This window comes from Salmo trutta, chromosome 34 (genome assembly GCF_901001165.1).
Source record: "Salmo trutta chromosome 34, fSalTru1.1, whole genome shotgun sequence".
Taxonomy (NCBI): domain Eukaryota; kingdom Metazoa; phylum Chordata; class Actinopteri; order Salmoniformes; family Salmonidae; genus Salmo; species Salmo trutta.
In genome coordinates this window covers 39,254,036-39,279,572 of record NC_042990.1, presented here as the reverse complement: position 1 = coordinate 39,279,572, position 25,537 = coordinate 39,254,036, and positions in this window count along the sequence as shown.

The window sequence follows — 25,537 nt, the reverse complement described above, 5'->3', positions numbered from 1 at the left end:
TGAGACCTAGACAACCAGGTGAGGGGCGTTCCTTACTGAGACCTAGACAACCAGGTGAGGGGCGTTCCTTACTGAGACCTAGACAACCAGGTGAGGGGCGTTCCTTACTGAGACCTAGACAACCAGGTGAGGGGCGTTCCTTACTGAGACCTAGACAACCAGGTGAGGGGCGTTCCTTACTGAGACCTAGACAACCAGGTGAGGGGCGTTCCTTACTGAGACCTAGACAACCAGGTGAGGGGCGTTCCTTACTGAGACCTAGACAACCAGGTGAGGGGCGTTCCTTACTGAGACCTAGACAACCAGGTGAGGGGCGTTCCTTACTGAGACCTAGACAACCAGGTGAGGGGCGTTCCTTACTGAGACCTAGACAACCAGGTGAGGGGCGTTCCTTACTGAGACCTAGACAACCAGGTGAGGGGCGTTCCTTACTGAGACCTAGACAACCAGGTGAGGGGCGTTCCTTACTGAGACCTAGACAACCAGCTGAGGGGCGTTCCTTACTGAGACCTAGACAACCAGGTGAGGAGAGTTCCTTACTGAGACCTAGACAACCAGGTGAGGAGAGTTCCTTACTGAGACCTAGACAACCAGGTGAGGGGTGTTCCTTACTGAGACCTAGACAACCAGGTGAGGAGAGTTCCTTACTGAGACCTAGACAACCAGGTGAGGGGCGTTCCTTACTGAGACCTTGACAACCAGGTGAGGGGCGTTCCTTACTGAGACCTAGACAACCAGGTGAGGGGCGTTCCTTACTGAGACCTAGACTACCAGGTGAGGGGCGTTCCTTACTGAGACCTAGACTACCAGGTGAGGGGAGTTCCTTACTAATCAGTGAACTTAATTCCTCAATCAAGTAGGAGTGAAAACCCGCAGCCACTCGACCCTCCGTGGGATGAGTTTGACACCTGTGCCCTACCTAGATGGTCATGAAATGTACCGAGCCGCTTTCCCGCGGGTCGACCCACCCTAGTTGGGGCCACCACCATTTTACCTCCTAATGACAAAGCTATGCCACGATAGAGACGAGCAGTGAGGTAGACCTGCTCATATAGGAACCAGTAAACATACAACTTATGTCAACTAAGCTCGTTAGCTTGGTATAGCCATTTGTAGTGAATTCAGGGGGTTAGCCCCAACCGGGATTCAAGCACAGGTCCAACGACTGTCAACCCAACACCTTAGTCGTTACGCCAAGAGATGGTAAAACTTTGAAGAGGTCGCTAAGCGTTGGTTGCTACAATATCTACAGTAACTCTAGCCGAGTAGCTGACCTCAATATCTACAGTAACTCTAGTCAAGTAGCTGGCTTCAATATCTACAGTAACTCTAGCCGAGTAGCTGACTTCAATATCTACAGTAACTCTAGCCGAGTAGCTGACTTCAATATCTACAGTAACTCTAGTCAAGTAGCTGACTTCAATATCTACAGTAACTCTAGCCGAGTAGCTGACTTCAATATCTACAGTAACTCTAGCCGAGTAGCTGACTTCAATATCTACAGTAACTCTAGTCAAGTAGTTGACCTCAATATCTACAGTAACTCTAGTCAAGTAGGTGACCTCAATATCTACAGTAACTCTAGTCAAGTAGCTGACCTCAATATCTACAGTAACTCTAGTCAAGTAGCTGACCTCAATATCTACAGTAACTCTAGTCAAGTAGCTGACCTCAATATCTACAGTAACTCTAGTCAAGTAGCTGACCTCAATATCTACAGTAACTCTAGTCAAGTAGCTGACCTCAATATCTACAGTAACTCTCAAGTAGCTGACCTCAATCTCTACAGTAACTCTCAAGTAGCTGACCTCAATCTACAGTAACTCTCAAGTAGCTGACCTCAATCTACAGTAACTCAAGTAGCTGACCTCAATATCTACAGTAACTCAAGTAGCTGACCTCAATATCTACAGTAACTCAAGTAGCTGACCTCAATATCTACAATAACTCTAGCCAAGTAGCTGAACTCATCTGGGTTTGTGTCATGACAGTAGGCTGTTAAGTCAGTGGTCCTACACATGACTTGTTGTTATGACTGTCTATGAGACCTGTTATTGTTATGATAGCGTTATGTAGACCGGATTATAGAGGGTTGGTGTTAGGGTTGCAGAATTCCAATAACTTTTCCTGTGTTTTTCCAGAAATCCTGGTTGGAAATATGAGGTATAAGCAGGAAATCGGGGAATCCTCCCAACTGGGATTTCAGGGAAAGTAAACCATACTGCTAACCCAGTCCAACTGAGTAGGATGGGGTTGAAGTTGAGTAGAGAATGATCTGAAGTCAGTTTTGTCTTCCCTCCCTAATGGTTAAGGTTTGGCTAGTCTCTAGGCAGACGAGTTGCCTCCCACATTAACAATGTTACAGTGTTGCCCAAGGTCTGGGATTTCCGAGACTAAGGTTTTGTTTGATGGAGAGAAATCTGATCCCAGATCTGTGGTTAAGGGCAACTTCTACCTCAGGCTCTCAGTATGGACAGACAGGACCCCTAAAGCTGCATGCTGTCACAGACTAAAGCACTTCTTCTCTCTGCTTTTACCTGACAAAAATAATAAAACATATAAACAAGCTTTAGTGTTGTTTGGTTTCATCAGACTGAACATTGTAAGGTCATTTATATGATGTACCATGTGTATATCAGTACAGTTTAATTCCAGTGTAGGTACAGATTGTTACCATAGTTCCCATTTATTATATCATTAGGTGTCGAACTCATTATTTGGAGGGCAGAGTGTCTTCAGGTTTTCACTCCACACTTCTACTTGATTGATCACTTACGGTCACTGATTAGTTAGGACAGTTTCCCAAACTCGGTCCTCGGGAACCCCAGGAGCGGCATGTGTTTTTTGCTCTAACACTACACAGTTGATTCAAATGATCAAAGCTTGATGATTAGTTGATTATATGCATCAGCTGTGTAGTAAAAAGGCAAAAAAAAACGAAACGTGCACCCCTTGGGGTACAGAGGACCGAGTTTTTAGAAACTCTTAAGAACTCCCCTCACCTGGGGTGTATTCATTCATTACGTCTTGCAACGGAAACCATTTACAGTTTAAGAATCAAACAGAGCAAACGGGGAGAGACCTACCTGAATTTGTCCAATAAAAACTCTTATTTTTGTTGCAAAACATTTTCCATTTGGAGTAGACGATTTGGCAACAGAATCAGAGTAATTACTACACCCCTGGAACTTTAGGTCCTAATTGGACACGAACTGGAAGGAAATAACTAAAACCAGTAGATGCTTGGCCCTCCAAGAAATGAATTGGACAACCCTGGTCTAGACTCTAGGGAATGAATTGGACAGCCCTGGTCTAGACTCTAGGGAATGAATTGGACAGCCCTGCTCTAGACTCTAGGGAATGAATTGGACAGCCCTGGTCGAGACTAGGGAATGAATTGGACAGCCCTGGTCGAGACTCTAGGGAATGAATTGGACAGCCCTGGTCTAGACTCTAGGGAATGAATTGGACAGCCCTGCTCTAGACTCTAGGGAATGAATTGGACAGCCCTGGTCGAGACTCTAGGGAATGAGTTGGACAGCCGTGGTCTAGACTCTAGGGAATGAATTGGACAGCCCTGCTCTAGACTCTAGGGAATGAATTGGACAGCCCTGGTCGAGACTCTAGGGAATGAATTGGACAGCCCTGGTCAAGACTCTAGGGAATGAATTGGACAGCCCTGGTCTAGACTCTAGGGAATGAATTGGACAGCCCTGGTCTAGACTCTAGGGAATGAATTGGACAGCCCTGCTCTAGACTAGGGAATGAGTTGGACAGCCCTGGTCTAGACTCTAGGGAATGATTTGGACAGCCCTGGTCTAGACTCTAGTTAATGAATTGGACAACCCTGGTCTAGACTCTAAGGGAGACAATTGCCTGTCAAAAGCCAAGTCAGAAACTCATTACGTTTGTTTCCTGAGCTCTGTTTGACTCCTTGTGCTACGTTGTGTGGTTTCAGACAGGCTGCTGTAAAGGACCCTGTTACAAAACTTCAACAGCAGGAATCCTTCAATTCTGCAGCCAGAGAGATTGGCTTTTGCCAAAGTGTTGTCATATGAGATATTTAGACAAAATGACATAATAGACAGTGAATGAGTATCTAGTATTCCATTACATTCCTTCAGAACCCAGAAATGACGGTGATGTCAGCAAACACACTATCGGCACCAGGATGGAGAAACTTATTATCATAGTGTTTGATGAGGATGATTGGGTTCTTCGGATCCAGCACTACTGAGTGCATCGAGTCTGGTTCGAGAGTCTCAGCTCTCTGGATACCTGCACCCCCCCAACTCAAATGACACCTGTAGACTTGTCCAATTCAGGAGAGAGGTTTTGGAAGCGGCTTTTTCAACGGGGACTGCTTTATCACTTTCCAGCAAATGGTGGACTTCTGGTAAGGATATTCTCTGGGAGTGCAGGAAGAACAGGATCTCTGTGGTGCTATAGAAGGAGTCTGGCCACTTATCAGGGGGTAGGTGAAGGAGTAGAGGGACATTATTCCACCTTTGAGGATCAGACAACTCAGCCAGACTCTTTCCTCTGGTGAGGGCTGTTGAATAGAGGTCAACTCTATTAATGGAGGGGTGTTGAATAAAAGTCCCACTGTAGCTCAGTTGGCCAGGGTTGTGGGTTCGATTCCCACTGGGGGCCAGTATGTAAAAATGTAATAAAAATGTATGCACTCTACTGTAAGTCGCTCTGGATAAGAGCATCTGCTAAATGACTAAAATGTAAAATGTAGGTCAACTCTGTTAATCCTGAAGCCAGGATATGCATATAATTGGCACCATTGGAAAGAAAACAGTTTTTTAGAAATGTTAAAATAATGTAGAGGAATATAACACAATAGGAGGAGAAAATCCAAAGAAAAGCCAACCGGAATTGTTTTGTTTGTTTTAGAGACCATCCTCTTAGAAATGCAAGAGGAAGCTCACAATGTAAATTAGCTCCCTGGATGCAATTCAGCAGTCTATGTTCAAGGCAATTCCTACGGCTGCCACAGGGTGTCAGCAGTCTATTTTCAAGGTTTCAGGCTTGTAACTTCAAAAAACGAATAAGAAATAACAGTTTTTGAATCTGCTAAAATCAGTTTCCTATTGAACATACTTCTTTCTGAAATAAATATTATAGTTTGATTACATTTTAGGGTGTCAGGAGTAAATAGAAACGTTTTTTGACTTACTGAAACAAGGTTTAGGGGTAGATTTTCAGATTCCTGTGTGTTGAATAGAGGTCAACTTTATTAATGGAGAGGTGTTGAAGAGAGGTCAATTCTATTGGTTTTGAGAGAGAGAGCGAGAGAGAGAGAGACTTTTGGTCTTTCTTTAATGAAACTTTGTCATTTCATTTAAAAACTCACCACCCCCCCTTAAAAATAAAACACCAAAATATACCCTGTACTGCATACATGTACCATACTCACCTTTCCATCTACCACATGGTACAAAACATCACATTGCTAAATTGTAATTACTTCACTACTACGTCCTATTTATTGCCTTACCTCCCCACGCCATTTGCACACACTATATATAGACTTTCTTTTTTTTTGTTTTCTATTGTGTTATTGACTGTACGCTTGTTTATTCCATGTGTAACTCTGTGTTGTTGTTTGTGTCGCACCGCTTTGATTTATCTTGGCCAGGTCGCAGTTGTAAATGAGAACTTGTTCTCAACTGGCCTAAAGGTCAAATATATTTTTTTTAATAAAAATAAAAAAACAATACCCAAAACAACACACCACTCCTACAACCGTATATCCAAAACATCTTCCAAAACAGACAGCCCCCCCCAACACACCATATCTCCTGAAACATCTTCCCCAGCTATACAGACAGCCCCCCCAACACGCCATATCTCCTGAAACATCTTCCCCAGCTATACAGACAGCCCCCCCCAACACGCCATATCTCCTGAAACATCTTCCCCAGCTATACAGACAGCCCCCACGACACACCATATCTCCTGAAACATCTTCCCCAGCTATACAGACAGCCCCCCCAACACGCCATATCTCCTGAAACATCTTCCCCAGCTATACAGACAGCCCCCCCAACACACCATATCTCCTGAAACATCTTCCCCAGCTATACAGACAGCCCCCCCAACACGCCATATCTCCTGAAACATCTTCCCCAGCTATACAGACAGCCCCCCCAACACACCATATCTCCTGAAACATCTCCACACTTTTTATTATTCTATAGAAGTCAAACTCAACCCTAAGGCATGCAGAGACCATCCCATTAACACGAGTAAAGGGTCTATTATCCCTTTGACCCTGTTCCTCCTTGTTAGACAAATAGACAACTTCGCCTGAGCAAACAGAAAATTCAACAAAACATTTTTGGCCTTCTCCTTACTCGAATACCTGTATCCCATTATAACCACCCCCAACCTCTCACACAGACATTCCAACAGAGACATTCATGGAATTAACCTGGTGCACACAGAAAACACATGAATCACACTTTCTTTCATTACACAGAAAGGACACCCCAGTCTGACTCCCAGTTCAACCCGTACCAACCAGCTGTTAGTGGCCAGGGCTCCATGAAGAACCCTCCACTGGAGGTCCCCTGACCTCTTTGGTACTGGGGGTTTGTAGAGCCCCCTCCATCTAAAACCCACCATACTCTCCGCCCCACATACCCCCTGCCACTGATGTACCTTCACTCCTGTTAGGCTCCTAATGTTCCTAACCTTAATGCAGAGGTTGTAGAGGGCTTTACCTCCCACCCCCTCAAACTCCCCCAGGCTCGGAGTGTTGAAATCGAACAAGTCCTCCAGACCCCCTTGCCAGTCCCCAGTCTCTGCCTTCACCTGCAGTGGTGGAAACATTGTTGGCCCCTCCCCCTTAGGCCGCTCAAACACCCCCTTACCGGCTCAGACAGTGCCTCCTCGACCTCCTCCAGGAATCTCTCCAGCAGCCTAAGAGACGTTATTCCTGTTTATTGTGCCAAGACTTCCGGGGTTTTCCACCCCTCCTCTCCCAGCAGTCTCAAGTCACCCAGCCTTTGTAAACCCCCTGCCATCAGTTGCCTCTGCAGGGTGGCCGACTGAACTGATCTCAAAGGGATGGCTGGGTTGTGGAAGATAGGCTCCTCCCACACCCACAGGCCAGGCTCCACACCCCCTTCTCGTGTGGGCCTTAGCAGCTACCAGGCCCTCAGCATTGCAGAGTAAAAATCTGAGAGACCTGCTGTACTCAGCCTCTCCAGCTTCATGAGGAACAGCTGCCGGTCCAACCCTAATCCGCCAGCTCTCCTCAGCAGTGTGCATGCTGGTTCCCTCCAGCCAACATCAGTATGGTACAGCAGTCTCTGCACCGCCTTTAGCTGGAAGGCAGCCATCCTGCTCTCCAGTTCCACCAGGCCCTGTCCTCCTTCGTGGATGGTCATGTACAACACTGCCACCCTCAGCCAGTGATGGCCCAACCAGAAAAAGTCCACCAGCTTGCGTTGCAGGTCTGCGAGCAGACCGGCGGGGGGGGGCTGAGGACAGCCAGTTTATGCCACAGGGAAGATGCCACCAGGTTGTTAATTATCAACACCCTCCCTCTATATGACACTTGGGACAGGAGCCACCTCCACCAGGCCAGTCTTGACACCACTGCCTGTGACAGCCCCTCCCAGTTCTTCCTGACCCACCTCTCCGAGCCCATGTACACCCCCAACACTTTAAGCCCTTTACAACCCCACTGCAAACCCCCTGGAAGCAGAGGAGGAGCGTTATCCCCCCATGCCCGCATAACAGAGCTTTGTTCTTTCCCCAGTTTACCTTAGCTGACGAAGCTCCCTCATACACCTTCAGACTGGTCTCTAGTGCCTGCATATCCTGACCATCCCTAACCATCACAGAAACGTTATCTGAATATGCTGACACTGCTATGTCAATCACCACACCCATGCCTGTCCAGCACACTCCCTGCAGTCTCCTGCGTAGCAGTCCCAAAAAGGCTCAATGGCTAGTGTATATAACTGCCCAGATAGAGATCCTTGTCTAAAGCCCCGTCTCACCCAGACTGGCCTACTGAGCCCCCCTCCCACCTTAACCATACATGACGCCCCAGCATACAACAGCTTCACACAGGTCAAAAAACTCTTCCCAAACCCAAACCCAGACATCACATTAAACAGATACTCATGGTCCACTCTATCAAAAAGCCTTCTCTTGATCTAAAGAGACCAGTCCAAAGTTCACAATAGAACCTCTCGACAAGTCCAACATGTTCCTAATTAAGAACAAGTTGTCCATGATTGACCGTCCCGGTACACAATATGTTTGGTCCTTATGTACTATCGAGTCCAAATGGGACTTCAGTCTGTTAGAGAAGACCTTGGCAAATATATTGTAGTCTGCACAGAGCAATGCCACAGGCCTCCAGTTCTTAAGTTCACACAAGTCCCCATTTTTGGGCAGGAGATTCAGAGCTGAGTTCACAAACCTGTTCTACTAACACACTGAAGCCTCAGGACTAGAACATCCAATCAATCAGAATAAAACAAATTACAACACAGTCAAAACAAAACTACATTGCTTATTGGGAAACACAAGCACAAAGCAAAATGCAGTGCTATCTGGCCCTAAATCGACAGTACACCGTAGCTAACTATTTGACCATGGTTACTGATCAAAACCTTAGAAAAACCTTGACAAAGTACAGGCTCAGTGAGCACAGCATTGCCATTGAGAAGGGTAGACACAGGAAAACCTGGCTCCCTGTAGAGGAAAGGCTGTGCAACGACTGCACGACAGCAGAACCTGAGACAGAGCTGCATTTCCTGACAAAATGTAAAAAATATAAAACAATTAGTGTCATTTCCCAAAATTTGAAACCCTTATTCAAGGTTTCAAAAACCTATCTGATGAGAGTAGGCTACCCGTCCTGTTGGGGGAGGACGCAGAGAGCTGTGGGTTGGCAGTGCACTACATTGCTGCCTGCCATAAGTTGAGGGACAGTGTCTGACAGACCAATCAACCTGCACATGTCCTCTATGCTTATTGTTACTGTTCAATGTATGGTTGTTTTGACCCTTGGTCATTGTTGTTACTGTTGTCCTGTTGACAATTTTGATTCTTATTGTTTTAATATTGTAAATATCCAAAGTAAGCTTTGGCAATATGTACATTATTACGTCATGCCAATAAAGAGAATTGGAGAGAGAGAGAGAACGAGAACTGCTGATAACTCAGTGATGGTGAATATTGTTCTTGGGGAATGAACAGGAAAATTGCTTCAATGCCTAATTATACAATTCCATGAATAATTTCTCGTGATATTCAGAGTATGGCTGTGATAAATTACATTTTGGGGCATTAACCAGACTCTCCATTTTCTTTTCTCTCGTTCTTTGTCTCTCTCTCTCTCTCTCTTTCTCTATCTGTATCTCTCTCCTCTCTCTCTCCTCACTCTCTCTATCTTTCTCTCTCTCTCCTCACTCTCTCTCTTCATCTCTCTCTCTTTCTCTCTTTATCTCTCTCTATATATATATCCCTCTCTCTCTCTATCTAGCTATCTCTCTCTCTCTATCTCTCTCTCTTTATCTATCTACCCCTCTCTCTATCTACCCCCCTCTCTCTCTCTCTCTCTTTATCTATCTCTCTATCTACCTCTGTCTCTCTCTCTCTTTCTCTCTCTCTCTCTTCTCTCTTTTTACATTTTTTATGTCGGCGTGTCATTAACGATGAGGCACAGCATAGATCTTTATCACACACACACACACACACACACACACACACACACACACACACACAGACACCATGATCAAAGAGAAACCTGAAAATCAGCTCATCCAGAGGATATTCATTTTCCCTCTTCCTCTATGTTATAAAGGAAGCTACACTACTGGTCAAAGGTTTTAGAACACCTTCTCATTCAAGGGTTTTTCTTTATTTGTATTATTATGGAATCATGTAGTAACCAAAAAAGTGTTAAACAAATCAAAATTCATTTTAGATTTTAGATTCATTAAAGTAGCCACCCTTGACGACAGCATTGCACACTCTTGGCATTCTCTCAACCAGCTTCATGAGGAATGCTTTTCAAATAGCAACCCTTTGCCTCGATGACACTACTTTTGACCAGATCCCATTAAAATGGAAACATGGCTCTCTCAGGATATACTGTCCTTGTCCATACAGCCAGCTGGGTTCTCAGCACATCGCGCAGACAGGAATAAAGAACTCTCCGGGAAGAAGAAATGTGGAGGTGTTTCATGATTAACTACTCATGGTGTGATTGTGATAACATACAGGAACTCAAGTCCTTTTGTTCACCCAATCTAGAATACCTCACAATCAAATGTCGAGCATACAGTGTGGGAAAAAAGTATTTGATCCCCAGCTGATTTTGTACGTTTGCCCACTGACAAAGAAATGATCAGTCTATAATTTTAATGGTAGGTTTATTTGAACAGTGAGAGACAGAATAACAACAAAAAAATCCAGAAAAACGCATGTCAAAAACATTATAAATTGATTTGCATTTTAATGAAGGAAATAAGTATTTGACCCCCTCTCAATCAGAAAGATTTCTGGCTCCCAGGTGTCTTTTATACAGGTAACGAGCTGAGATTAGGAGCACACTCTTAAAGGGAGTGCTCCTACTCTCAGCTTGTTACCTGTATAAAAGACACCTGTCCACAGAAGCAATCAATCAGATTCCAAACTCTCCACCATGGCCAAGACCAAAGAGCTCTCAAAGGATGTCAGGGACAAGATTGTAGACCTACACAAGGCTGGAATGGGCTACAAGCCCATCGCCAAGCAGCTTGGTGAGAAGGTGACAACAGTTGAAGCGATTACTCGCAAATAGAAGAAACACAAAAGAACTGTCAATCTCCCTCGGCCTGGGGCTCCATGCAAGATCTCACCTTGTGGAGTTGCAATGATCATGAGAACCGTGAGGAATCAGCCCAGAACTACACGGGAGGATCTTGTCAATGATCTCAAGGCAGCTGGGAACATAGTCACCAAGAAAACAATTGGTAACACACTACGCCATGAAGGACTGAAATCCTGCAGCGCCCGCAAGGTCCCCATGCTCAAGAAAGCACATATACAGGCCCGTCTGAAGTTTGCCAATGAACATCTGAATGATTCAGAGGACAACTGGGTGAAAGTGTTGTGGTCCGATGAGACCAAAATGGAGCTCTTTGGCATCAATTCAACTCGCCGTGTTTGGAGGAGGAGGAGGAATGCTGCCTATGACCCCAAGAACACCTTCCCCACCATCAAACATGGAGGTGGAAACATTATGCTTTGGGGGTGTTCTTCTGCTAAAGGGACAGGACAACTTCACCGCATCAAAGGGATGATGGACGGGGCCATGTACCGTCAAATCTTGGGTGAGAACCTCCTTCCCTCAGCCAGGGCATTGAAAATGGGTCATGGATGGGTATTCCAGCATGACAATGACCCAAAACACACGGCCAAGGCAACAAAGGAGTGGCTCAAGAAGAAGCACATTAAGGTCCTGGAGTGGCCTAGCCAGTCTCCAGACCTTAACTTCTTTGGGATAGGGGGCAGTATTTTCACATCTGGATAAAAAACGTACCCGATTTAATCTCGTTACTACTCCTGCCCAGTAACTAGAATATGCATATAATTATTGGCTTTGGATAGAATACACCCTAAAGTGTCTAAAACTGTTTGAATGGTGTCTGTGAGTATAACAGAACTCCTATGGCAGGCAAAAACCTGAGAAGATTTCATGCAGGAAGTGGCCTGTCTGACAAGATGTTGTTGTTCTTGCTTCTGTTTATTGAAGAGTCAGGATCTTAGCTGTAACGTGACACTTCCTACGGCTCCAATAGGCTCTCAGAACCCGGGAAAAACCTGAACGATGTCGAGGCAGCCTCAGGCTGAAACACATTATCGCCTTTGCCAAGTGGCCGATCAGAGGACAATGGAATTAGGCGCGTGCCCGATTCGACCCCGTGCTGTATTTTCTTTCGGCTGTTTACCTAATTGCAGAATCCCGGTCGGAATATTATCGCTTTTTTACGAGAAAAATGGCATAAAAATTGATTTTAAACAGCGGTTGACATGCTTCGAAGTACGGTAATGAAATATTTAGAAATCTTTTGTCACGAAATGCGCCGTGCGCCTGACCGTTATTTGCCATTGGGATAGTGTCTAGAACGCACGAACAAAACGTCGCTGTTGGAACATAACTATGGATTATTTTGGACCAAACCTACATTTGTTATTGAAGTAGAAGTCCTGGGAGTGCATTCTGACGAAGAACAGGAAAAGTAATCAAACGTTTCTAATAGTAAATCTGATTTTGGTGAAGGCTAAACTTGGTGGGTGTCTAAATAGCTAGCCCTGTGATGCCGGGCTATCTACTTAGAATATTGCAAAATGTGCTTTCACCGAAAAGCTATTTTAAAATCGGACATATCGAGTGCATAGAGGAGTAATGTATCTATAACTCTTAAAAAAATTGTTATGCTTTTTGTGAACGTTTATCGTGAGTAATTTAGTAAATTGTTAGTAAATTCGGCGGAAGTTTGCGGGGGGTATGCTAGTTCTGAACGTCACATGCTAATGTAAAAATCTGGTTTTTGATATAAATATGAACTTGATTGAACAAAACATGCATGTATTGTATAACATAATGTCCTAGGTGTGTCATCTGATGAAGATCATCAAAGGTTAGTGCTGCATTTAGCTGTCTTCTGGGTTTTTGTGACATTATATGCTAGCTTGAAAAATGGGTGTCTGATTATTTCTGGCTGGGTACTCTGCTGACATAATCTAATGTTTTGCTTTCGTTGTAAAGCCTTTTTGAAATCGGACAGTGTGGTTAGATTAACGAGAGTCTTGTCTTTAAATAGCTGTAAAATAGTCATATGTTTGAGAAATTGAAGTAATAGCATTTCAAAGGTATTTGAAAATCGCGCCACAGGATTCAACTGGCTGTTATGTAGGTGGGACGAATTCGCCCCGCCGGTCCTAGAGAGGTTAATCCCATAGAAAATCTGTGGAGGGAGCTGAAGGTTTGAATTGCCAAACGTCAGCCTCCAAACCTTAATGACTTGGAGAAGATCTGTAAAGAGGAGTGGGACAAAATCCCATCTGAGATGTGTGCAAACCTGGTGGCCAACTACAAGAAATGTCTGACCTCTGTGATTACCAACAAGGGTTTTGCCACCAAGTACTAAGTCATGTTTTGCAGAGGGGTCAAATACTTATTTCCCTCATTAAAATGCAAATCATTTTATAACCGTGTGGCTCAGTTGGTAGAGCATGGTGTTTGCAATGCCAGGGTTGTGGGTTCGATTCCCGCGGGGGACCAGTACGGAGAAAGAAATGTATGCATTCACTACTATAAGTCGCTCTGGATAAGAGCGTCTGCTAAATGACTAAAATGTAAAATAACATTTTTGACATGCGTTTTTCTGGATTTTTTTGTTGTTATTCTGTCTCTCACTGTTCAAATAAACCTACCATTAAAATTATAGACTGATCATTTCTTTGTCAGTGGGCAAACGTACAAAATCAGCAGGGGATCAAATACTTTTTTCCCTCACTGTATTACCTCCCAAGATAATTACCTTCGGTTTCTGTCACAGCCGTGTATATTCCCCCTCGAGCCGATACCACCATGGCCCTCAAAGTACTACCCTGGACTTTATGCAAACTGGAAACCATTGTTGTGTCTTTGGGGTACCATTAAACTGAAGACATGTTTATCAATTAACTCCCTGTAATTATTGTCACGCGATTAAACTGATTAATCATTTAATTGTAATTAACTAGGAGATCGGGGCACCAAGGAAAATATTCAGATTACAAAGTTATAATTTTCCTAATATAACTTTCCTATATTATAATATTATAGTATAGGCCGATTATCTTCTGGTTTAAATTGTGTATTTTACCTCGCGTGTCAGTCTCGATAGTCTAAAAGTTAACCACGTGGTGTAGCTCACTTTCAGTAGAGGAATTGGATGGTAAAACCTATTGGCCAACTCACTAATGGAGTGGAGGCCTGGTCTGAAGAAAGTAAATCAGGGTATAGTTTTATAGTGAACATGTCACATGACGCCTGGTCCTGTCTGTGTTCCTGGGGGGCGTGCCGATGACTGAGTTAAGCTTGGTACAGAAATACAATTCTATCACATTAACCTGTTAGGGTATAGGGGGCAGTATTTTCACGGCTGGATAAAAAAATGTACCCGATTTAATCTGGTTACTAATCCTACCCAGTAACTACAATATGCATATACTTATTATATATGGATAGAAAACACCCTAAAGTTTCTAAAACTGTTTGAATGGTGTCTGTGAGTATAACAGAACTCATTTGGCAGGCAAAACCCTGAGACAGATTCTGACAGGAAGTGGATACCTGATGTGTTGAATTGACTTTAAGCCTATACCATTGAAAAACAAAGGGGCTGAGGAATGTTTTGGCACTTCCTATTGCTTCCACAAGATGTCCCCAGCCTTTACAAAAGTGTTTTGAGTCTTCTACAGTGAGATTTGACCGAAGAAGAGCCTTGGAACGGTGATGGCCCATTAGACACCTGGTGCGCGAGTTCATGTTGGGTACTCTCATTCCGAAACGTTTTAAAAGAGAACCCAATAGTCCGCCTTGAATTGTATTCATGTTCTGGTTAAAAAAGGCCCTAATGATTTATGCGATACAACGTTTGACATGTTTGAACGAACGTAAATATATTTTTTCCGTTCGTGAAGTGAAGTGAAGTCCGGCTGGCTTAGATCATGTGCTAACAACACGGAGCTTTTTGGACATAAATGATGAGCTTTTTTGAACAAAACTACATTCGTTATGGACCTGGGATTCTTTGGAAGTGACATCTGATGAAGAGAATCAAAGGTAATGGATTATTTACATAGTATTTTCGATTTTAGATCTCTCCAACATGGCGGTTAGTCTGTATCGCAATGCGTATTTTTCTGGGCGCAGTGCTCAGATTATTGCAAAGTGTGATTTCCCAGTAAGGTTAATTTTAAATCTGGCAAGTCGATTGCATTCAAGAGATGTAAATCTATAATTCTTTGAATAACAATATAATATTTTACCAATGTTTTCTAATATTAATTCATTATTTTGTTGTCATGACTTGACTGCCGGTATTGGAGGGAAACGATTTCCTGAACATCAACGCCATAGTAAAACGCTGTTTTTAGATATAAATATGAACTTGATAGAACTAAAAATGCATGCATTGTCTAACATAATGTCCTAGGAGTGTCATCTGATGGAGATTGTAAAAGGTTAGTGCATAATTTTAGCTGATTTTATGGTTTTGGTGACGCCTGTCTTTGAATCGACAGTACATTACACACAGCTATTGTCAATGTACTCTCCTAACATAACCTAACTTTATGCTTTCCCCGTAAAACCTTTTTGAAATCGGACAACGTGGTTAGATTAAGGAGATGTTTATCTTTCAAAGGGTGTAAGTTAGTTGTATGTTTGAGAAATTTGAATTTTGACATTTATTTGGTTTCAAATTTGCCGCTCTTGAAATGCACCTGCTGTTGATAGGGTGCGCCACGGGTGGCACGCTAACGTCCCACATAGCCCCAAGAAGTTAACATCAGTACATAGCATCTCAATGTATTACAAATAGCTTTATCCTTATTAATACATTTTATACAACCATGTGGATGCAAGTCTCATCGCTGAGGCTATTATATAAACAGTTTTATGGTAATATGGCTATATTGTCTCTTCTGAGTATCACAAAATTGTACCAAGCGGACCAGTTCGTAGCTGGATTCTTCACCAGTCTTCCATACCTACTCCAGAACACAAATGTCGCTCGGTTCTCCAATTCTATGAGTTGGAAGAATTTCCTTTGTCTCTCTATGAAACATGTGGTAGGAGATTCTCCTCTTAGAGTTTTTACAACCCTTTCACACAGGGCTTGGGTGGGGGTGCAAGGGGGAGGGGGTCAACTGTCCTCCCTGTACTCAAAGAGGCCAACGTCATGACACCATATATCCTGAGGCCACATTTACTGTAACTGGGGATTTTAAACAAAGCAAATTTGAGGAAAACGCTACTGAAGTTCTACCAACACATTGACTGTAGTACTCGCTCTGGAAAAACACTATCAGATCACGACTCCATTTTGCTCCTCCCTTCCTATAGGCAGATACTCAAACAAGAAGTACCCGTACTAAGGACTATTCAATGCTGGTCTGACCAATCGGAATCCATGTTTCAAAATTATTTTGATCACGTGGACTGGGATATGTTTCGGGTAGCCTGAGAATAATATCAACAAATACACGGATACGGTGACTGAGTTCATCTGGAAGTGTATAGGAGATGGTTTACCCACTGTGACTATTAAAACCTACTCTAACCAGAAACCATCGATAGATGGCAGCATTTGTGCAAAACTGAAAGCGCGAACCACCGCATTTAACCATGGCAAGGTGACTGGGAATATGTTTGAAAACAAACAGTGTAGTTACTCCCAATCAAACCGGCAAAACGTCAGTACAGACAAAGAGTCGCAATTCGACGGCACAGACACGAGACGTATGTGACAGGGCCTACAGATTATAAAAGGAAAACCAACCACGTCGCGGACACAGACGTCTTGCTTCCGGACAAGCTAAACACCTTCTTTGCCCACTTTGAGGATAACACCGTGCCACCGACGCGGCTACTAAGGAATGTGGGCTCTCCTTCTCCGTGGCAAACGTGAATAAGACATTTAAACGTGTTAACCTTAGCAGGGCTGCCGGCCCAGATGGCATCCCTAGCCACGTCCTTAGAGCATGCGCAGACCAGCTGGCTGGTGTGTTTACGGACATATTCAATCTCTCCCTATCCCAGTCTGCTGTCCCCACATGCTACAAGATGGCCACCATTGTTCCTGTACCCAAGAATGCAAAGGTAACTGAACTAAATTACTATCGCCCCGTAGCACTCACTTCTGTCATCACGAGGTGGTTCGAGAGGCTAGTTATGGATCATATCACCACTACCTTACCTGACACCCTAGAACCACTTCAATTTTCTTACCGCCCCAATAGACTCACAGGCGTTGCAATCGCCATCGCATTTCACACTGCCCTATCCCATCTGGACAAGAGGAATGCCTATGTAAGAATGTTGTTCATTGACTAGCTCAGCATTCAACACCATAGTACCCTCCAAGTTCATCATTAAGTTTGGGGCCCTGGGTCTGAACCCCGCCGTGTGCAACTGGGTCCTGGACTTCCTGATGGTCCATTCCCAGGTGGTGAAGGGAGGAAACAACACCTCCACTTCGCTGATCCGCAACACAATGGCCCCACCAGGGTGCGTGCTCAGCCCCCTCCAGTACTCTCTGTTCACCCATGACTGCGTGGCCATGCACACCTCCAACTCAATCATCAAGTTAGCAGACGACACAACAGGAATAAGCCTGGTTACCAACAATGATGAGACAGCCTACAGGGAACAGGTGAGGGGCCTGGGAGAGTGGTTACAGGAAAATAACCTCTCACTCAACGTCAACAAAACAAAGGAGCTGATCGAGGACTTCAGGAAACAGCAGAGGGAGCACAACCCTATACATATTGAAGGGACAACAGTGGAGAAGGTGGAAAGCTTCAAGTTCCTCACTGTACACATCACTGACTATCTGAAATGGTCCACCCACACAGACAGTGTGGGGAAGAAGGTGCAACAGTGCCTTTTCAACCTCAGGAGGCAGAAGAAATTTGGCTTGGCCCCTAAGACCCTCACAAACCTTTACAGATGCACAACTGAGAGCATCCTGTCAGGCTGTATCACCGCCTGGTACGGCAACTGCACCACCCACAACCGCAGGGCTTTCCAGAGGGTGGTGCGGTCTGCCCAACCGGGGACAAACTACCTGCCCTCCAGAACACTTAAAGAACCCGATGTCACAGGAAGGTCAAAAAGATCATCAAGGATATCAACCACCCGAGCCACAACCTGTTCACCCCGCTATCATCCAGAAGGCGAGGTCAGTACAGGTGCATCAAAGCTGGGACATCAGACTGTTAAGTAGCCAACACGTCCACCTGGTTACTCAACCCTGCACCTTAGAGGTTGCTGCCCTATATACATAAACTTGGAATCACTGGCCACTTCAACAATAGATCACTAGTCACTTTAATAATGTTTATATACTGCTTTACCTCAATATAGCTCAATCTAATATTTATATATTTCTTAATTCCATTCTTTTACTTTTAGGTTTGTGTGTATTTGTTACGTGTACGCTGGGAGTTGGGAAGGGAGTGAATAATGGAACAAAGCAAGAAACACGAAAAGCGTACAGACATGAAACAAGAATAGATTCAATAACTCCTAGGGAAACAATCAAAGGGAGTGACATATATAGGGAAGGTAATCAGGCAGGTGATTGAGTCCAGGTGAGACTGATGAGGTGCTGATGCACGTAACGATGGTGACAGGTGTGTAATATTGAGCAGCCTGGCGACCTCGAGCACCGGAGAGGGAGTATATGTGACAGTATCCCCTTCCTGACACGTGACTCCAGCCGCAGGACACTGACCATAGGGACGATCCCGGGGACCAGGAGCAGGCCGATCGCTTCTGCTGAGGCGCGGGATCCTGATGAACCAGCCGAGCCGCGGGAGCCTGTCGAGCTGGCCGAGGCGTGGGAGCCTAATGAGCTGGCCCGGGGGTGCGGGAGCCTGACGAGCCGGCCGAGGCCTGGGAGCCTGCCTAGTCAACCGAGCCTTGTGAATCTGATGATCCAGCTGAGGCATGAGAGCCTGACGAGCTAGCTTAAGCATCCTCGATAGACTCCGCAACGGACGCTTGATGGGGTAACCAGGTCTTGTAAACCTGACGAGTCAGCTGAGGCATCTATGGTTGCTCCGGTAGCGGTACCCAGACCCGACGTCACCTACACTCACACATTTTGTTTTTTACTCCCTGATGCTCCCCTTTGGTGAGGCGTTATTCTGTAACGTGTACGCTGGGAGTCGGGAAGCTAGTACAGGGAGTGAATCATTTAATAAATAAATGAACACGGAACAAAAACACGAAAGCGTACAGACATGAAACACAAACAGATTCAATAACTCCTGAGGAAAGAACCAAAGGGAGCGACATATATGGGGAAGGTAATCATGCAGGTGTTTGAGTCCAGGTGAGTCTGATGAGACGCTGATGCACGTAACGATGTTGACAGATGTGAGTAATAATGAGCAGCCTGACGACCTCAAGCGCCGGAGAGGGAGTATACATGACAGTATTGTTGTGAATTGTTAGTTACTACTGCACTGTTGGAGCTAGGAACACATGTCACGGTTGTCGTAGGGTAAAGTGGACCAAGACGCAGCGGGGAAATGTGTACTCATCTTCTTTTTATTTAATGGACAAGAGGGTGAACCAAAACAACACATACACAAAAAAAACACAACGACTAATAACAGGCCGGTAAGGCACAGAGCTATACACAGCAACAATCTCCCACAAAATACCAACACAAACACATACCTATTTATAGGACCCTCAATCAGAGGCAACAAGAAAACACCTGCCTCCAATTGAGAGTCCAACCCCCAATTACCTAAACATAGAAATACAAATGACTAGACTAAACATAGAAATACATAAACATAGAACATTGCCCAAAACCCGGAATAATAAATCGAACACCCCACTAAACACACAACCACCCCGAACCACATAAAACAAACACCCCCTGCCACGTCCTGACCAAACTACAATAACAAATAACCCCTATACTGGTCAGGACGTGACAACACAAGCATTTTGCTACACCCGCTCCTGACCAATTCTGCTACTTTGCTATTTCTTTGAGCTGATCTTTACTTTTTTGAACATAATTTTTCCCACATTGTTTCCTATGACCGAAAAAAGCTTCTGGACATCAGAACAGCTATCACTAACCTCAATTTGGATGAGTACTTCTATTTCAATAAGTCAGAGGCAAAGGACATATTGATTATCCCGGACCAGGCTCAAATCCCTGACAATCAGAGAAAGAGGATGCGGCGCTATAGAGGCTGGCGAGTGGGATACCTTACCAGACTACGTCGGTTAGTGGATAAAGCGCCTGTCACGACTTCCGCCGAAATCGGCTCCTCTCCTTGTTCAGGTGGCGTTCGGTGGTCGACGTCACTGCCTTTCTAGCCATCGCCGCTCCATTTATAATGTATCCATTTGTTTTGTCTTGTTCCCTGCACATCTGGTTTTCATTCCCCAATCAAACTACATGTATTTATTCCTCTGTTCCCCATCATGTCTTTGTGAAAGATTGTTTGTGTAACGTGTTATTTGTTGACGCGCCAGACTGGTTTGTTTTTTATTGTTAAACATAATGCTTGGGACTGTTTTGCGCGTTTTGCACTTTTGCCTCAATAAATTGTTCACAAATCTCTGCTCTCCTGCACCTGACTTCGCTACCAGTACGCACACACTTGACAGCGCCGTTACCCTCCATTCTATTGGCGAATGTGCAATCACTGGAGAATAAACTGGATGAGCTCCGTTCTAGACTATCCTATTCACGTTATCTGAAGAACCAATCTCTGATATTAAGGAAGTCTCAAGATACTGCTCGCCTGAGTTAGAATGCCTCATGATAAGCTATAGTCCATACTATTTACCAGGAGAGTTTTAATCTATACTTTTTGTAGCAGTCTATGTATCACCACAAACCAATGGTGGCACTAAGATTTCACTCAGCGAGCTGTATAGGGCCAAAAGCAAACAAGAAAATGCTCATCCAGAGGCGGGGCGCTGCTAGTGGCTGGTGATTTTAATGCAGAAAAAACTGAAATACATTTTACCTCATTTCTACCAGCATGTCACCTGTGCAGCTACAGGCAAAACTACTCTAGATCATCATTACTCCACACACAGAGACAGATACAAAGCTCCTTCACCCTCAATTTGGGCAAATCTGACCATAACTCTATCCTCCTGATTCCAGTGTACAAGCAAAAACTCAAACAGAAAGTGATCTGATGAAGCGGATGCCAAGCTACAGGACTGTTAAGCTAGCACAGACTGAAATATGTTCCAGCATTCATCAGATGGCATTGAGGAATCAGTCACCGGCTTCATTAAGAAGTCCATTGAAGATGTCATCCCCACAGTGACCGTACGTACATATCCAAACCAGAAGCCATGGATTATAGGCAACATCCGCACTGTTCTAAAGGCTAAAGCTACAAGTAAGCAACACTGAACAACACATGAAAGCAAAAGCTGTTCCGGAGGACTGTGTGATCCCGCTCTCCGTAGCCAATGTTAGTAAGACCATTCAGTCACTGACGTGGTCTTCCTGTCTGGGTTGGCGCCCCCCCTTGGGTTGTGCCGTGGTGGAGATCTTTGTGGGCTATACTCGGCCTTGTCCCGGGATGGTATGTTGGTGGTTGGAGATATCCCTCCAGTGGTGTGGGGGCTGTGCTTTGGCAAAGTGGGTGGGGTTATATCCTACCTGTTTGGCCCTATCCGGGGGTTTCATCGGTTGGGGCCACAGTGTCTCCTGACCCCTCCTGTCTCAGCCTCCAGTATTTATGCTGCAGTAGTTTATGTGTCGGGGGGCTAGGGTCAGTCTGTCACATCTGGAGTATTTCTCCTGTCTTATCCGGTGTCCTGTGTGAATTTAAATATGCACTCTCTAATTCTCTCTTTCTCTCTTTCTTTCTTTCTCTCTCTCGGAGGACCTGAGCCCTAGGACCATGCCTCAGGACTACCTGGCTTGATGACTCCTTGCTGTCCCCAGTTCACCTGGCTGTGCTGACACTTACTCTTGTGTTACTGACTTGTTGCACCCTCGACAACTACTATGATTATTATTATTTGACCATGCTGGTCATTTATGAACATTTGAACATCTTGGCCATGTGCTGTTATAATCTCCACCCGGCACAGCCAGAAGAGGACTGGCCACCCTTCATAGCCTGGTTCCTCTCTAGGTTTCTTCCTAGGTTTTGGCCTTTCTTGGGAGTTTTTCCTAGCCACCGTGCTTCTACACCTGCATTGCTTGCTGTTTGGGGTTTTAGGCTGGGTTTCTGTACAGCACTTTGAGATATCAGCTGATGTAAGAAGGGCTATATAAATACATTTGATTTGATTTGATTAAACAGGTCAACATTCACAAGGCTTTAGGGACAGACGGATTACTAGGACGTGTACTCAGAGCATGCGCTGACCAGCTGGCAAGTGTCTTCACTGACATTTTCATCCTCTCCCTGACCCAGTCTGTAATACCTACATGTTTCAATCAGATCACCATATTCCCTGTGCTCAAGAACAGCAAAGTAACCTGTCTAAATGACTATCGAAGGTAATTAAATAACGTTATGAGAACATGATTCAATAAGACTTTTAATAACACTATTATCTTTTCTTGGGTTAACTGTTTTGAACTCCTAACACAGATAGGACACATGGAAATTAATTTGCTTAGGCACTAATCATGAAAACACTTTTTTTTTGTACACCGTAAGCTAAACTTTCCCTTCCGTTCACAGGACGTTTTAAAAAGCTTTCGATTTGGATGAGGACGTCAGGCTTGGTTCCCAGAATCAATGGGAAACCCCCCAAAAAACGTACATTCCCCTCATCTTACAAGGAACCAAATGTGCTAGCTGGGACACACATACACACGCCAATACACACATCCTAGATCTGGGTGAGCCCCGGTGAAAAGACGAGAGAGCATGCGATAAGCCCTCGGGGTGGCTGTCCTAGTTTCTCATACTGCAGCAGATTCATCATACACACACACACACACACACACTCAGACACACAGACACACAGACACACACACACACACACACACACACACACACACTCAGACACACACACACACACACACACACACACACACACACACACACACACACACACACACACACACACACACACACACACACACACACACACACACACACACACACACACACAGACATTCATCATACCAGAGAAGGAGGAATATGTTGATTCATGGAATGAAATGATCCTATCGCGTTGAAGATGACAGATCACGGATTATCGGCAGACGCTGAAGAACAACATGAATTTACTTGTGTCGCTGCCAACACTGGCTCCATATACCAGCTACAGTACGTGTGTTTCATTCAAAACTCGTGGCCTGGTGATTTCATATTCTACTTTCCTCACTTACTCACTTATTCCCTTATTCACTCTATCACTTATTCACTTATTCACCCTATCACTTATTCACTTATTCACTTATTCACTTATTCACCATATCACTTATTCACTTATTCACTTATTCACCCTATCACTTATTCACTTATTCACTTATTCACTCTATCACTTATTCACCCTATCACTTATTCACTTATTCACTTATTCACTTATTCACCCTATCACTTATTCACTTATTCACTTATTCACTCTATCACTTATTCACCCTATCACTTATTCACCCTATCACTTATTCACTTATTCACCCTATCACTTATTCACTTATTCACTCTATCACTTATTCACTTATTCACTTATTCACTACTTCACTTAAACACTCTATTTTTAACAAGTACTTAGTTTATATGGGGCGGTGCCAACTCATCTTAGATACAACAAGGCCCTGTTTGCATGTTCACAGTTGGGCGTGTCCTTAGGTAAAACTCCAGTCCCCAAGCAATGGAACATTAGGACCCCTGCGGGTTTTTCATACGTTAATTCATGATGAAAGACGAGTGATTCTTCTTTCTTCAAACGTATTTTGAAGAAATACTAACCAAACTTTGTGCTTGCATCAACATCGTTTTTTTACTCGAAAAAAAACCCCAACTCAAACAACCTTTATGTAAAACCAGGAAAATCTAAAATGATTCTCCCTCTGTGTTCAGTAGCAGCTGCCTCTGACTCCTCAACATCGTTACACAAACCAAAGAACACTCATATTCAGAGAGGGAGGGAGGGAGGGAGGGGGGGAGGGAGAGAGAGACGGAGAGGGAGGGAGGGAGGGGGAGACGGAGAGGGAGGGAGGGAGGGAGAGACGGAGAGGGAGGGAGGGAGGGAGGGAGGGAGAGAGAGGGAGGGAGAGAGAGAATACCTGACTACTGTGACTGACTGAAACTTAAGGAAAGCTTTGACTATGTACAGACTCAGTGAGCACAGCCTTGCTATTGAAGAAGGCCGCCGTAGGCAGACCTGGCTCTCAAGAGAAGACAAGCTATGTGCACACTGCCCACAAAATGAGGTGGAAACTGAGCTGCACTTCCTAATCTCCTGCCAAATGTATGACCATATTAGAGACACACATTTCCCTCAGATTACACAGATCCACAAAGAATTCCAAAACAAATCCAATTTTGATAAACTCCCATATCTACTGGGTGAAATACCACAGTATTCCATCACAGCAGCAAGATTTGTGACCTGTTGCCACAAGAAAAGGGCAACCAGTGAAGAACATACACCATTGTAAATACAACCTATATTTATGTAAACATATGTTTCCCATGCCAATAAAGCCCCTGAAATTGAAATTGAGAGAGAGAGAGATAGATGTGATAAACAAGAGAAAGGCAGAGAGAGAGAGGTGTGCAAAACAGGAGAGAGAGAGAGAGATGCAGAGAGAGATGGAGAGAGATGCAGAGAGACAGATGCAGAGAGAGAGAGAGAGATGGAGAGAGAGAAAAAACAGAGAGATAGAAGCTGGGGGGTAGTGTGTGTGTTAAAGAGCTAAACAGGTGTGACAGAACAGAAAGGTTCCTGTGTCCTCGTAGCGATGCTAAACTAAGCATGACCCCTCTCCTGACCCTGGCTAGTGCTCTCACTGCTATGCCTTTTTGTCCTTCAATGGGAGGTAAAGGGGAAGACTGTGCTTATTCTTTATTTTTCATACAAATTTCAAATTCAAGAACATTAACTTTTCCGTCTGCCTCCTAGCACCCTTGCTGACTTCTCTGTGAGGACCTAATTTACAGAGTGAATTGGAGTGAAAGAGGATCATTAAGGGCAGACTGAAGGCAAAGGAGAGATTTATCTGATTTTGGGACTGCACCCACCTGCCAAGAAAAACTAATTCCTCGTTTTATGAGCCAATTGAAATTCAGTTCCAGCCCAGGCCACCCGTGATACAAGGAAGACCGGACTAATAAATCATAACTCCCCCCCCCCCCTCATGGAACACCATAACAGTCTGTAAACAAATCTGTGCCCCAAAATGTATTTCGATGCATGGTAAATTTAGCAGTTGAATAAAAAGCCTCTTCATAATAAACCATAGTAACATGTGTAATGTGATTTCCACACATGAGCATTTTAAAGACATTAGCAGATTGTTTTTTTTTTACCATTCTGACAAACTGAGATCAATCTGGTCTTGAATTCAAACAAACAGTAGCCCAGGATAATAAAGCGGCGCACAGATTGTACAGTATCCAGAGGCAATATGCTGTGTATACAGTACCAGTCAAAAGTTTGGACACACCTACTCATTCAAGGGTTTTCCTTTATTTTGACTATTTTCTACATTGTAGAATAATAGTGAAGACATCAGAACTATGAAATAACACATATGGAATCATGCAGTAA